This window comes from Calliopsis andreniformis, unplaced genomic scaffold (assembly GCF_051401765.1).
Source record: "Calliopsis andreniformis isolate RMS-2024a unplaced genomic scaffold, iyCalAndr_principal scaffold0030, whole genome shotgun sequence".
NCBI lineage: Eukaryota > Metazoa > Arthropoda > Insecta > Hymenoptera > Andrenidae > Calliopsis > Calliopsis andreniformis.
The window spans coordinates 28289-42432 of NW_027480439.1; positions in this window are offsets into that span (position 1 = coordinate 28289).

Below are 14144 nucleotides of genomic sequence, written 5' to 3' on the forward strand. Positions count from 1 at the left end.
CAGTCCTCAATCCTCAATCCTCAATCCTCAATCCTCAATCCTAAATCCTCAATCATCAATCCTTAATCTTCAATACTCAATCCTCAATCCTCAATCCTGAATCCTCAATACTAAAGCATCAATCCTCAATTCTCAATACTCAATAGAACATCCTGAATTCTCAGGATTCAATACTCAAACCTCAATCCTCAAACCTCAGCCATCATCCACAATCCTCAATCCTCAATCGTCAATCCTCAACCTTCAATCCTCAACACTCAACCTTCAACCCTCAATCCTCAATCCTCAATCGTCAATCCGCAATCCTCCATCCTCAGTCATCAATCCTCAACCTTCAATACTCAATCCTCAATCCTCATTCTTCAATCCTCAATACCCAATCCTCAACCGTCAATCCTTAATCCTCAATCCTCAATTCTGAATCCTCAGTCCTGAGTCCTCAGTCCTAAAACCTCAACCCTCAATCATCAGCCCTCATCCTCAATCCTCAATCCTCATTCCTCAATCCTCAACCTTCAATCCTCAATTCTCAATCTTCAATCCTCAATCCTCAATCCTCATCCTCAATCCTCAATCCTCAATCATCAATCCTCAATCTTCAATACTCAATCATCAATCCTCAATCCTCAATCCTCAATACTCAACCATGAATCGTCAATTCTCAATACTCAATAGAATATCCTGAATTCTCAGGATTCCATACTCACACCTCAAACATCAAACCTCAGCCCTCATCCTCAATCCTCAATACTCAATCCTCAATCCTCAACCCTCAATCCTCAACACTCAAACTTCAATCCTCAATCCTCAATCCTCAATCCTCAATCCTCAATACTCAGTCATCAATCCTCAACCTTCAATACTCAATCCTCAATCTTCAATCCTCAATCCTCAATCCTCAATCCTCATTCCTTAAACCTCAATCCTCAAACCTCAGCCCTCATCCTCAATTCTCAATTCTCAATCCTCAATCCTCAATCCTCAACCCTCTATCTTCAATCCTAAATAATCAATCTCCAATACTAGATCCTCAATTCCCAATCCTCAATCCTCAATACCCAATCCTAAATCTTCAATCCTCAATCCTCAATTATCAATTCTCAATCCTCAATCCTCAATCCTCAATCCTCAATCCTCAATCCTCAATCCTCAATCTTCAATCCTCAATACTCAATCTTCAATCCTCAATACTCAATCCTCAATCCTCAATACTCAATCCTCAATCTTCAATCTTCAAATCTCCATCCACAAACATCAATTCTCATCTCTCAATCCTCAACACTCAGTCCTTAATATTCAATTCTCAATCCTCAATCCTCAATCTTCAATCCTCAATACTCAATCTTCAATCCTCAATCCTCAATCCTCAATCCTCAATCCTCAATCCTCAGTCATCAATCCTCAATCCTCAATCCTCAATCCTCAATCCTCAATCATCAATCCTCAATCTTCAATACTCAATCCTCAATCCTCAGTCCTCAATCCTCAATACTCAACCATCAATCCTCAATTCTCAATACTCAATAGAATATCCTGAATTCTCAGGATTCAATACTCAAACCTCAAACCTCAAACCTCAAACCTCAGCCCTCATCCTCAATCCTCAACACTCAATCCTCACTCCTCAACCCTCAATCCTCAACACTCAATCTTCAATCCTCAATCCTCAATCCACAATCCTCAATCCTCAATCCTCAGTCATCAATCCTCAACCTTCAATACTCAATCCTCAATCCTCAATCCTCAATCCTCAATCCTCAATCCTCAGTCATCAATCCTCAAACCTGAGTCCACATCCTCAATTCTCAATCCTCAACCCTCAATCCTCAAACCACAATCCTCAACTGTCAGTCCTCGTCCTCAATCCTCAACCCTCAATCCTCAAACCTCAATCTTCAATCATCAATACACAATCTTCAATCCTAAATCCTCAATCCTCAATCCTCATTCCTCAAACCTCAATCCTCAACCCTCAGTCCTTATCCTCAATCCTCAATTCTCAATCCTCAATCCTCAATCCTCAATCCTCAATCCTCAATCCCCAATCATCAATCCTCAACCTTCAATACTCAATCCTCAATCCTCAATCATCAATCCTCAACCTTCAATCCTCAACACTCAGTCTTTAATCATCAATCCTCAATCCTCAATTTTCAATCCTCAATCTTCAATCCTCAATCCTCTATCCTCAATCCTCAATCCTCAATCTTCAATCCTCAATACTCAATCTTCAATCCTCAATCCTCAATCCTCAATCCTCAATCCTCAATCCTCAATCCTCAATATTCAACACAAAACCCTCAACCATCAATCCTCAATACTCAACAATCAATCCTCAATTCTCAATACTCAATAGAATACCCTGAATTCTCATCGTTCAATACTCAATCCACAAAAATCAATAATCAAATCTCAACCCTCAGCATCAATTCTCAACTCTCAATCCTCAACACTCAGTCCTCTCTCTTCAATCCTCCATCCTCAATCCTCAATCCTCAATCCTGATTCTTCAATCCTCAATACCCAATCCTCAATCTTCAATCCTCAATCCTCAATCCTCAATTCTCAATCCTCAATCCTCAGTCCTCAGTCCTCAAACCTCAATCCTCAACCATCAGCCCTCATCCTCAATCCTCAATCCTTATTCCTCTGTCCTCAACCTTCAATCCTCAATACTCAATTTTCAATCCTCAATCCTCATTCCTCAATCCTCAACCCTAAATCCTCAATCATCAATCCTCAATCTTCAATCCTCAATCCTCAATCCACAATTCTCAATCCTCAACCCTCAGACCTCAGACCTCGAACCTCAATCCTCAACCCTCAGCCCTCATCGTCAATCTTCAAACCTCAATCCTCAATCCTCAATCGTCAATGCTCAATCCTCAATCATCAATCCTCAATACTCAATCTTCAATCCTCAATCCTCAATCATCAGTCCTCAATCTCAATTCTCCATCTCAATCCTCAATCCTTAACCCTCAATCTTCAATCCTCAATACTCAATCTTCAATCCTCAATCCGCAATCATCAATGCTCAATCCTCAATCCTCAGTCATCAATCCTCAAACCTGAGTCCACATCCTCAATTCTCAATCCTCAACCCTCAATCCTCAAACCACAATCCTCAACTGTCAGTCCTCGTCCTCAATCCTGAATCTTCAATCCTCAATACTCAATCTTCAATCCTCAATCCTCAATCCTCAATCCTCAATCCTCAATCCTTATTCCTCAGTCCTCCACCTTCAATCCTCAATACTTAATTATCAATGCTCAATCTTCAATCCTCAATCCTCAATCCTTAATACTCAACCCTCAATCCTCAGACCTCAGTCCTCAAACCTCAATCCTCAACCTTCAGCCCTCATCCTGGATCCTCAACCCTCAATCTTCAAACCTCAATCCTCAATCCTCAAGCCTCAATCCTCAATCCTCAATCCTCAGTCCTCAAACCTCAATCCTGAAACCTCAATCCTCAGTACTCAACCTTCAGACTTCAGACCTCAACAATCAGTTGTCAATCCTCAATCGTCAATAGAATATCATCAATTCACAGTTTTCAATACTAAATTCTCAATCTGCAATCTTCGAAACTCTATCCACAAATATCAATCCTCATCACTCAACCCTCAACACTCAGTCCCAAATCCTCAATCATCAATCCTCTATCCTCAACCCTCATTCCTCAATCCTCAATCCTCAACCCTCAATCCTCAATCCTCAATCTTCAATCCTAAATACTCAATCATCAATCCTCAATCTTCAATACTCAATCCTCAATCCTCAATCCTGAATCCTCAATACTAAACCATCAATCCTCAATTCTCAATACTCAATAGAATATCCTGAGTTCTTAGGATTCAATACTCAAACCTCAAACCTCAAACCTCAGCCCTCATCCTCAATCCTCAATACTCAATCCTCCCTCCTCAACCCTCAATCCTCAACACTCAATCTTCAATCCTCAGTCCTCAATCCTCAATCCTCAATCCTCAGTCATCAATGCTCAACCTTCAATACTCAATCCTCAATCCCCAACCTTCAATCCTCAATCCTCAATCCTCATTCCCCAAACCTCAATCCTCAAACCCCAGTCCGCATCCTCAGTTCTCAATTCTCAATCCTCAATCCTCAATCCTCAATCCTCAAACCACAATCCTCAACCGTCAGACCTCGTCCTCAATTCTCAAACCTCAATCCTCAATCCTCAATTTCCAATCATCAATACTCAATCTTCAATCCTCAATCCTCAATCCTCAATCCTCATTCCTCAAACCTCAATCTTCAATCCTCAATCCTCAATCCTCAATTCTCAATCCTCAATCCTCAGTCCTCAGACATCAAACCTCAATCCTCAACCCTCAGCCCTCATCGTCAATCCTCAAACCTCAATCCTCAATCCTCAATCGTCAATCCTCAATCCTCAATCTTCAGTCCACAATACTCAACCTTCAATCCTCAATCCTCAATCCTCAATCCTCAATATTCAATCCTCAATACTCAATTTTCAATACTCAATTCGCAATCATCAATCCTCAATCCTGAATCCTCAGTCATCAATCCTCAATATTCAATACTCAATCGTCAATCCTCAGTCCTCAATCCTGAATCCTCAATCCTCGTACCTCAAACCTCAATCCTCAACCCTCAGGCCTCATCCTCAATTCTCAATCCTCAATCCTCAATCCTCAATCCTCAACCCTCAAGCTTCAATCCTCAATAATCAATCGCCAATCCTAGATCCCCAATCCCCAATCCTCAATCCTCAATCCTCAATCTTCAATCCTCAATGCCCAGTCCTCAATCTTCAATCCTCAATGCCCAGTCCTCAATCCTCAATCCTCAGTCCTCAATCCTCAACCCTCAGCCCTCGTCATCAATCCTCAACCCTCAATAATCAATCCGCAATCTTCAATCATCAATACTCAATCTTCAATCCTCAATCCTCAATACTCAATCCTCAATCCTCAATACTCAATCCCCAGTCCTCAGTCCTCAATCTTCAATACTCAATCCGCCAATCCTCAATATTCATCACACAACCCTCAACCATCAATCCTCAATACTCAACCATCAATCCTCAATTCTCAATACTCAGTAGAATATCCTGAATTCTCAGTTTTCAATACTCAATCCTCAATCTTCAATCTTCAAATCTCTATCCACAAACATCAATTCTCATCTCTCAACCCTCAACAATCAGTCCTCAATATTCAATCCTCAATCCTCAATCCTCAACCTTCAATCCTCAATACTCAATCTTCAATCCTCAATCGTCTATTCTCAATCTTCAATCCTCAACCCTCAATCCTCAATCGTCAATATTCAATCCTCAATACTCAATCTTCAATCCTCAATCCGCAATCATCAATCCTCAATCCTCAATCCTCAGTCATCAATCCTCAATCTCCAATACTCAATCGTCAATCCTCAATCCCCAGTCCTCAATCTTCAATCCTCAATGGTCAATCCTCAATCCTCAATCCTCAGTCCTCAATCCTCAATCCTCAATCCTCAATCCTCAATCCTAAATCCTCAATCATCAATCCTTAATCTTCAATACTCAATCCTCAATCCTCAATCCTGAATCCTCAATACTAAAGCATCAATCCTCAATTCTCAATACTCAATAGAACATCCTGAATTCTCAGGATTCAATACTCAAACCTCAATCCTCAAACCTCAGCCATCATCCACAATCCTCAATCCTCAATCGTCAATCCTCAACCTTCAATCCTCAACACTCAACCTTCAACCCTCAATCCTCAATCCTCAATCGTCAATCCGCAATCCTCCATCCTCAGTCATCAATCCTCAACCTTCAATACTCAATCCTCAATCCTCATTCTTCAATCCTCAATACCCAATCCTCAACCGTCAATCCTTAATCCTCAATCCTCAATTCTGAATCCTCAGTCCTGAGTCCTCAGTCCTAAAACCTCAACCCTCAATCATCAGCCCTCATCCTCAATCCTCAATCCTCATTCCTCAATCCTCAATTCTGAATCCTCAGTCCTGAGTCCTCAGTCCTAAAACCTCAACCCTCAATCATCAGCCCTCATCCTCAATCCTCAATCCTCATTCCTCAATCCTCAACCTTCAATCCTCAATTCTCAATCTTCAATCCTCAATCCTCAATCCTCATCCTCAATCCTCAATCCTCAATCATCAATCCTCAATCTTCAATACTCAATCATCAATCCTCAATCCTCAATCCTCAATACTCAACCATGAATCGTCAATTCTCAATACTCAATAGAATATCCTGAATTCTCAGGATTCAATACTCACACCTCAAACCTCAAACCTCAGCCCTCATCCTCAATCCTCAATACTCAATCCTCAATCCTCAACCCTCAATCCTCAACACTCAAACTTCAATCCTCAATCCTCAATCCTCAATCCTCAATCCTCAATACTCAGTCATCAATCCTCAACCTTCAATACTCAATCCTCAATCTTCAATCCTCAATCCTCAATCCTCAATCCTCATTCCTTAAACCTCAATCCTCAAACCTCAGCCCTCATCCTCAATTCTCAATTCTCAATCCTCAATCCTCAATCCTCAACCCTCTATCTTCAATCCTAAATAATCAATCTCCAATACTAGATCCTCAATTCCCAATCCTCAATCCTCAATACCCAATCCTAAATCTTCAATCCTCAATCCTCAATTATCAATTCTCAATCCTCAATCCTCAATCCTCAATCCTCAATCCTCAATCCTCAATCCTCAATCTTCAATCCTCAATACTCAATCTTCAATCCTCAATACTCAATCCTCAATCCTCAATACTCAATCCTCAATCTTCAATCTTCAAATCTCCATCCACAAACATCAATTCTCATCTCTCAATCCTCAACACTCAGTCCTTAATATTCAATTCTCAATCCTCAATCCTCAATCTTCAATCCTCAATACTCAATCTTCAATCCTCAATCCTCAATCCTCAATCCTCAATCCTCAATCCTCAGTCATCAATCCTCAATCCTCAATCCTCAATCCTCAATCCTCAATCATCAATCCTCAATCTTCAATACTCAATCCTCAATCCTCAGTCCTCAATCCTCAATACTCAACCATCAATCCTCAATTCTCAATACTCAATAGAATATCCTGAATTCTCAGGATTCAATACTCAAACCTCAAACCTCAAACCTCAGCCCTCATCCTCAATCCTCAACACTCAATCCTCACTCCTCAACCCTCAATCCTCAACACTCAATCTTCAATCCTCAATCCTCAATCCACAATCCTCAATCCTCAATCCTCAGTCATCAATCCTCAACCTTCAATACTCAATCCTCAATCCTCAATCCTCAATCCTCAATCCTCAATCCTCATTCCTCAAACCTCAATCCTCAAACCTCAGTCACCATCCTCAATTCTCAATTCTCAATCCTCATTCCTCAATCCTAAACCCTCTATCTTCAATCCTAAATAATCAATCTCCAATACTAGATCCTCTATCCCCAATCCTCAATCCTCACTACTCAACCATCAATCCTCAATCCTCAATACTCAATAGAATATCCTGAATTCTCAGGATTCAATACTCAAACCTCAAACCTCAAACCTCAGCCCTCATCCTCAATCCTCAACACTCAATCCTCACTCCTCAACCCTCAATCCTCAACACTCAATCTTCAATCCTCAATCCTCAATCCTCAATCCTCAATCCTCAGTCATCAATCCTCAACCTTCAATACTCAATCCTCAATCCTCAATCCTCAATCCTCAATCCTCAATCCTCATTCCTCAAACCTCAATCCTCAAACCTCAGTCATCAATCCTCAAACTTCAGTCCTCATCCTCAAATCTCAATCCTCAACCCTCAATCCTCAAACCACAATCTTCAACTGTCAGTCCTCGTCCTCAATCCTCAACCCTAAATCCTCAATCCTCAATCTTCAATCATCAATACTCAATCTTCAATCCTCAATACTCAATCCTCAATCCTCATTCCTCAAACCTCAATCCTCAACCATCAGTCCTTATCCTCAATTCTCAATTCTCAATCCTCAACCCTCAATCCTCAATCGTCAATCCTCAATCCTCATTCTTCAATCCTCAATACTCAATCTTCAATCCCCAATCCTCAATCCTCAATCCTCAATATTCAATCCTCAATACTCGATTTTCAATACTCAATCCGCAATCATCATTCCTCAATCCTCAATCCTCAGTCATCAATCCTCAATCTTCAATACTCAATCGTCAATCCTCAGTCCTCAATCCTCAATCCTCAATTCTCGTACCTCAAACCTCAATCCTCAACCCTCAGTCCTCATCCTCAGTTCTCAATTCTCAATCCTCAATCCTCAACACTCAATCTTCAATCCTCAATAATCAATCTCCAATCCTAGATCCCCTATCCCCAATCCTCAATCATTTATCCTCAATCTTCAATCCTCAATCCCCAGTCCACAATCTTCAATCCTCAATGCCCAAACCTCCATCCTCAATCCTCAGTACTCAGTCCTCAACCCTCAGACCTCGTCATCAATCCTCAACCCTCAATAATCAATCCGCAATCTTCAATCATGAATACTCAACCCTCTGTCCTCGTCCTCAATCCAGAACCCTCAAACCACAATCCCCAATCTTCATTCCTCAATCCTCAATCCTCAATCCTCAATTCTCAATCCTCAATTCTGAATCCTCAATCCTGAATCCTCAATCTTCAGCCCTCAGTCCTCAACAATCAGTTGTCAATCCTCAATCCTCAACAGAATATCCACAATTCACACTTTTCAATACCCAATACTCAATCTGCAATCTTCAAATCTCTATCCACAAACATCAATTCTCATCACTCAACCATCAACACTCAGTCCTCAATGTTCAATCCTCAATCCTCAACTCTCAATCTTCAATCCTCAATACTGAATCTTCAATCCTCAATCCTCAACACTCAATCCTCACTTCTCAACCCTCAATCCTCAATCCTCAGTCCTCAATCCTCAACCCTCAGCCCTCGTCATCAATCCTCAACCCTCAATAATCAATCCGCAATCTTCAATCATCAACCATCAATCCTCAATCCTCAATTCTCAATCCTCAATCCTCAATCATCAGACCTCAAACATCAATACTCAACACTCAGTCCTCGTCCTCAATCCACAACCCTCAATCCTCAATCCTCAATCTTCAATCATCAATAATCAATCTTCAATCCTCAATCCTCAATCCTCGATCCTCAATCCTCAATCCTCAATGTTCAATCCTCAATACCCAATCCTCAATCTTCAATCCTCAATCGTCAATCCTCAATCCTCGATTCTCAATCCTCAATCCTCAGTCCTCAGTCCTCAAACCTCAATCCTCAACGTTCAGACCTCATCGACAATTCTCAATCCTCAATCCTCAATCCTCAATCTTCAATCCTCAATACTCAATCTTCAATCTTCAATCCACAATCCACAATCCTCAATCTTCAATCCTCAATACTCAAACTTCAATCCTCAATCCTCAATCCTCAATACTCAATCCTCAATCCTCAGTCCTCAATCCTCAATCTTCAATCCTCAATACTCAATCTTCAATCCTCAATCCTCAACCCTCAATCCTCAATATTCAAGAGAAGAACCTCAACCATCAATCCTCAATATTCAACAATCAATCCTCAATTCTCAATACTCAATAGAATACCCTGAATTCTCATCGTTCAATACACAATCCACAAAAATTAATAATCAAATCTCAACCCTCAAACATCAATTCTCAACACTCAATCCTCAACACTCAGTCCTCTCTCTTCAATCCTCCATCCTCAGTCCTCAATCCTCGATCTTCAATCCTCAATCTTCAATCCTCAGTCATCAATCCTCAATCTCCAATACTCATTCGTCAATCCTCAGTCCACAATCCTCAATCCTCAATCCTCGTATCTCAAACCTCAATACTCAACCCTCAGTCCCCATCCTCAATTCTCAATTCTCAACCCTCAATCCTCAACCCTCAATCTTCAATCCTCAATAATCAATCTCCAATCCTAGATCCCCAGTCCCCAATCCTCAACCCTTAATCCTCAATCTTCAATCCTCAATCCTCAGTCCTCAATCTTCAATCCTCAATGCTCAATCCTCAATCCTCAATCCTCAGTCCTCAATCCTCAATCCTCAATCCTCAATCCTCAATCCTAAATCCTCAATCATCAATCCTTAATCTTCAATACTCAATCCTCAATCCTCAATCCTGAATCCTCAATACTAAAGCATCAATCCTCAATTCTCAATTTTCAATTCTCAATACTCAATCATAAAACCTCAATCCTCAATCCTCAATCTTCAATCCTCAATCCTCAATACTCAATCCTCAACCCTCAATCCTCAATCCTCAATCCTAAATCTTCAATCCTCAATACTCAATATTCAATCCCCAATCCTCTATCCTCAATCCTCAGTCCTCATTCTTCAATCCTCAATACCCAATCCTCAATATTCAATCCTCAAACCTCAATCCTCAATTCTCAATCCTCAATCCTCAATACCCAATCCTCAATCCTCAATACCCAATCCTCAATCCTCAATCCTCAATCTTCAATCCTCAATACTCAATCTTCAGTCCTCAATTCTCAATCCTCAATCCTCAATCCTCAGACCTCAAACATCAATACTGAACCCTCAGTCCTTGACCTCAATCCACAACACTCAATCCTCAATCCTCAATCCTCAATCTTCTATCATCAATATTCAATATTCAGTCCTCAATCCTCAATCCTCAATCCTCAATCCTCAATCCTCAATGTTCAATCCGCAATACCCATTCCTCAGTCTTCAATCCTCAATCCTCAATCCTCAATCCCCAATCCTCAATCCTCAATCCTCAGTCCTCAAACCTCAATCCTGATTCCTCAATCTTCAATCCTCAATACTCAATCTTCAATCCTCAATCCGGAATCATCAATCCTCAATCCTCAATCCTCAGTCATCAATCCTCAAACCTGAGTCCACATCCTCAATTCTCAATCCTCAACCCTCAATCCTCAAACCACAATCCTCAACTGTCAGTCCTCGTCCTCAATCCTCAACCCTCAATCCTCAAACCTCAATCTTCAATCATCAATACACAATCTTCAATCCTAAATCCTCAATCCTCAATCCTCATTCCTCAAACCTCAATCCTCAACCCTCAGTCCTTATCCTCAATCCTCAATTCTCAATCCTCAATCCTCAATCCTCAATCCTCAATCCTCAATCCCCAATCATCAATCCTCAACCTTCAATACTCAATCCTCAATCCTCAATCATCAATCCTCAACCTTCAATCCTCAACACTCAGTCTTTAATCATCAATCCTCAATCCTCAATTTTCAATCCTCAATCTTCAATCCTCAATCCTCTATCCTCAATCCTCAATCCTCAATCTTCAATCCTCAATACTCAATCTTCAATCCTCAATCCTCAATCCTCAATCCTCAATCCTCAATCCTCAATCCTCAATATTCAACACAAAACCCTCAACCATCAATCCTCAATACTCAACAATCAATCCTCAATTCTCAATACTCAATAGAATACCCTGAATTCTCATCGTTCAATACTCAATCCACAAAAATCAATAATCAAATCTCAACCCTCAACATCAATTCTCAACTCTCAATCCTCAACACTCAGTCCTCTCTCTTCAATCCTCCATCCTCAATCCTCAATCCTCAATCCTGATTCTTCAATCCTCAATACCCAATCCTCAATCTTCAATCCTCAATCCTCAATCCTCAATTCTCAATCCTCAATCCTCAGTCCTCAGTCCTCAAACCTCAATCCTCAACCATCAGCCCTCATCCTCAATCCTCAATCCTTATTCCTCTGTCCTCAACCTTCAATCCTCAATACTCAATTTTCAATCCTCAATCCTCATTCCTCAATCCTCAACCCTAAATCCTCAATCATCAATCCTCAATCTTCAATCCTCAATCCTCAATCCACAATTCTCAATCCTCAACCCTCAGACCTCTGACCTCGAACCTCAATCCTCAACCCTCAGCCCTCATCGTCAATCTTCAAACCTCAATCCTCAATCCTCAATCGTCAATGCTCAATCCTCAATCATCAATCCTCAACACTCAATCTTCAATCCTCAATCCTCAATCATCAGTCCTCAATCTCAATTCTCCATCTCAATCCTCAATCCTTAACCCTCAATCTTCAATCCTCAATACTCAATCTTCAATCCTCAATCCGCAATCATCAATCCTCAATCCTCAATCCTCAGTCATCAATCCTCAAACCTGAGTCCACATCCTCAATTCTCAATCCTCAACCCTCAATCCTCAAACCACAATCCTCAACTGTCAGTCCTCGTCCTCAATCCTCAATCTTCAATCCTCAATACTCAATCTTCAATCCTCAATCCTCAATCCTCAATCCTCAATCCTCAATCCTTATTCCTCAGTCCTCCACCTTCAATCCTCAATACTTAATTATCAATGCTCAATCTTCAATCCTCAATCCTCAATCCTTAATACTCAACCCTCAATCCTCAGACCTCAGTCCTCAAACCTCAATCCTCAACCTTCAGCCCTCATCCTGGATCCTCAACCCTCAATCTTCAAACCTCAATCCTCAATCCTCAAGCCTCAATCCTCAATCCTCAATCCTCAGTCCTCAAACCTCAATCCTGAAACCTCAATCCTCAGTACTCAACCTTCAGACTTCAGACCTCAACAATCAGTTGTCAATCCTCAATCGTCAATAGAGTATCATCAATTCACAGTTTTCAATACTAAATTCTCAATCTGCAATCTTCGAATCTCTATCCACAAATATCAATCCTCATCACACAACCCTCAACACTCAGTCCCAAATCCTCAATCATCAATCCTCTATCCTCAACTCTCATTCCTCAATCCTCAATCCTCAACCCTCAATCCTCAATCCTCAATCTTCAATCCTAAACCCTCAATCATCAATCCTCAATCTTCAATACTCAATCCTCAATCCTCAATCCTGAATCCTCAATACTAAACCATCAATCCTCAATTCTCAATACTCAATAGAATATCCTGAGTACTTAGGATTCAATACTCAAACCTCAAACCTCAAACCTCAGCCCTCATCCTCAATCCTCAATACTCAATCCTCCCTCCTCAACCCTCAATCCTCAACACTCAATCTTCAATCCTCAGTCCTCAATCCTCAATCCTCAATCCTCAGTCATCAATGCTCAACCTTCAATACTCAATCCTCAATCCCCAATCTTCAATCCTCAATCCTCAATCCTCATTCCTCAAACCTCAATCCTCAAGCCCCAGTCCTCATCCTCAGTTCTCAATTCTCAATCCTCAATCCTCAATCCTCAATCCTCAAACCACAATCCTCAACCGTCAGACCTCGTCCTCAATTCTCAAACCTCAATCCTCAATCCTCAATTTCCAATCATCAATACTCAATCTTCAATCCTCAATCCTCAATCCTCAATCCTCATTCCTCAAACCTCAATCTTCAATCCTCAATCCTCAATCCTCAATTCTCAATCCTCAATCCTCAGTCCTCAGACATCAAACCTCAATCCTCAACCCTCAGCCCTCATCGTCAATCCTCAAACCTCAATCCTCAATCCTCAATCGTCAATCCTCAATCCTCAATCTTCAGTCCACAATACTCAACCTTCAATCCTCAATCCTCAATCCTCAATCCTCAATATTCAATCCTCAATACTCAATTTTCAATACTCAATTCGCAATCATCAATCCTCAATCCTGAATCCTCAGTCATCAATCCTCAATATTCAATACTCAATCGTCAATCCTCAGTCCTCAATCCTGAATCCTCAATCCTCGTACCTCAAACCTCAATCCTCAACCCTCAGGCCTCATCCTCAATTCTCAATCCTCAATCCTCAATCCTCAATCCTCAACCCTCAAGCTTCAATCCTCAATAATCAGTCGCCAATCCTAGATCCCCAATCCCCAATCCTCAATCCTCAATCCTCAATCTTCAATCCTCAATCCCCAGTCCTCAATCTTCAATCCTCAATGCCCAGTCCTCAATCCTCAATCCTCAGTCCTCAATCCTCAACCCTCAGCCCTCGTCATCAATCCTCAACCCTCAATAATCAATCCGCAATCTTCAATCATCAATACTCAATCTTCAATCCTCAATCCTCAATACTCAATCCTCAATCCTCAATACTCAATCCC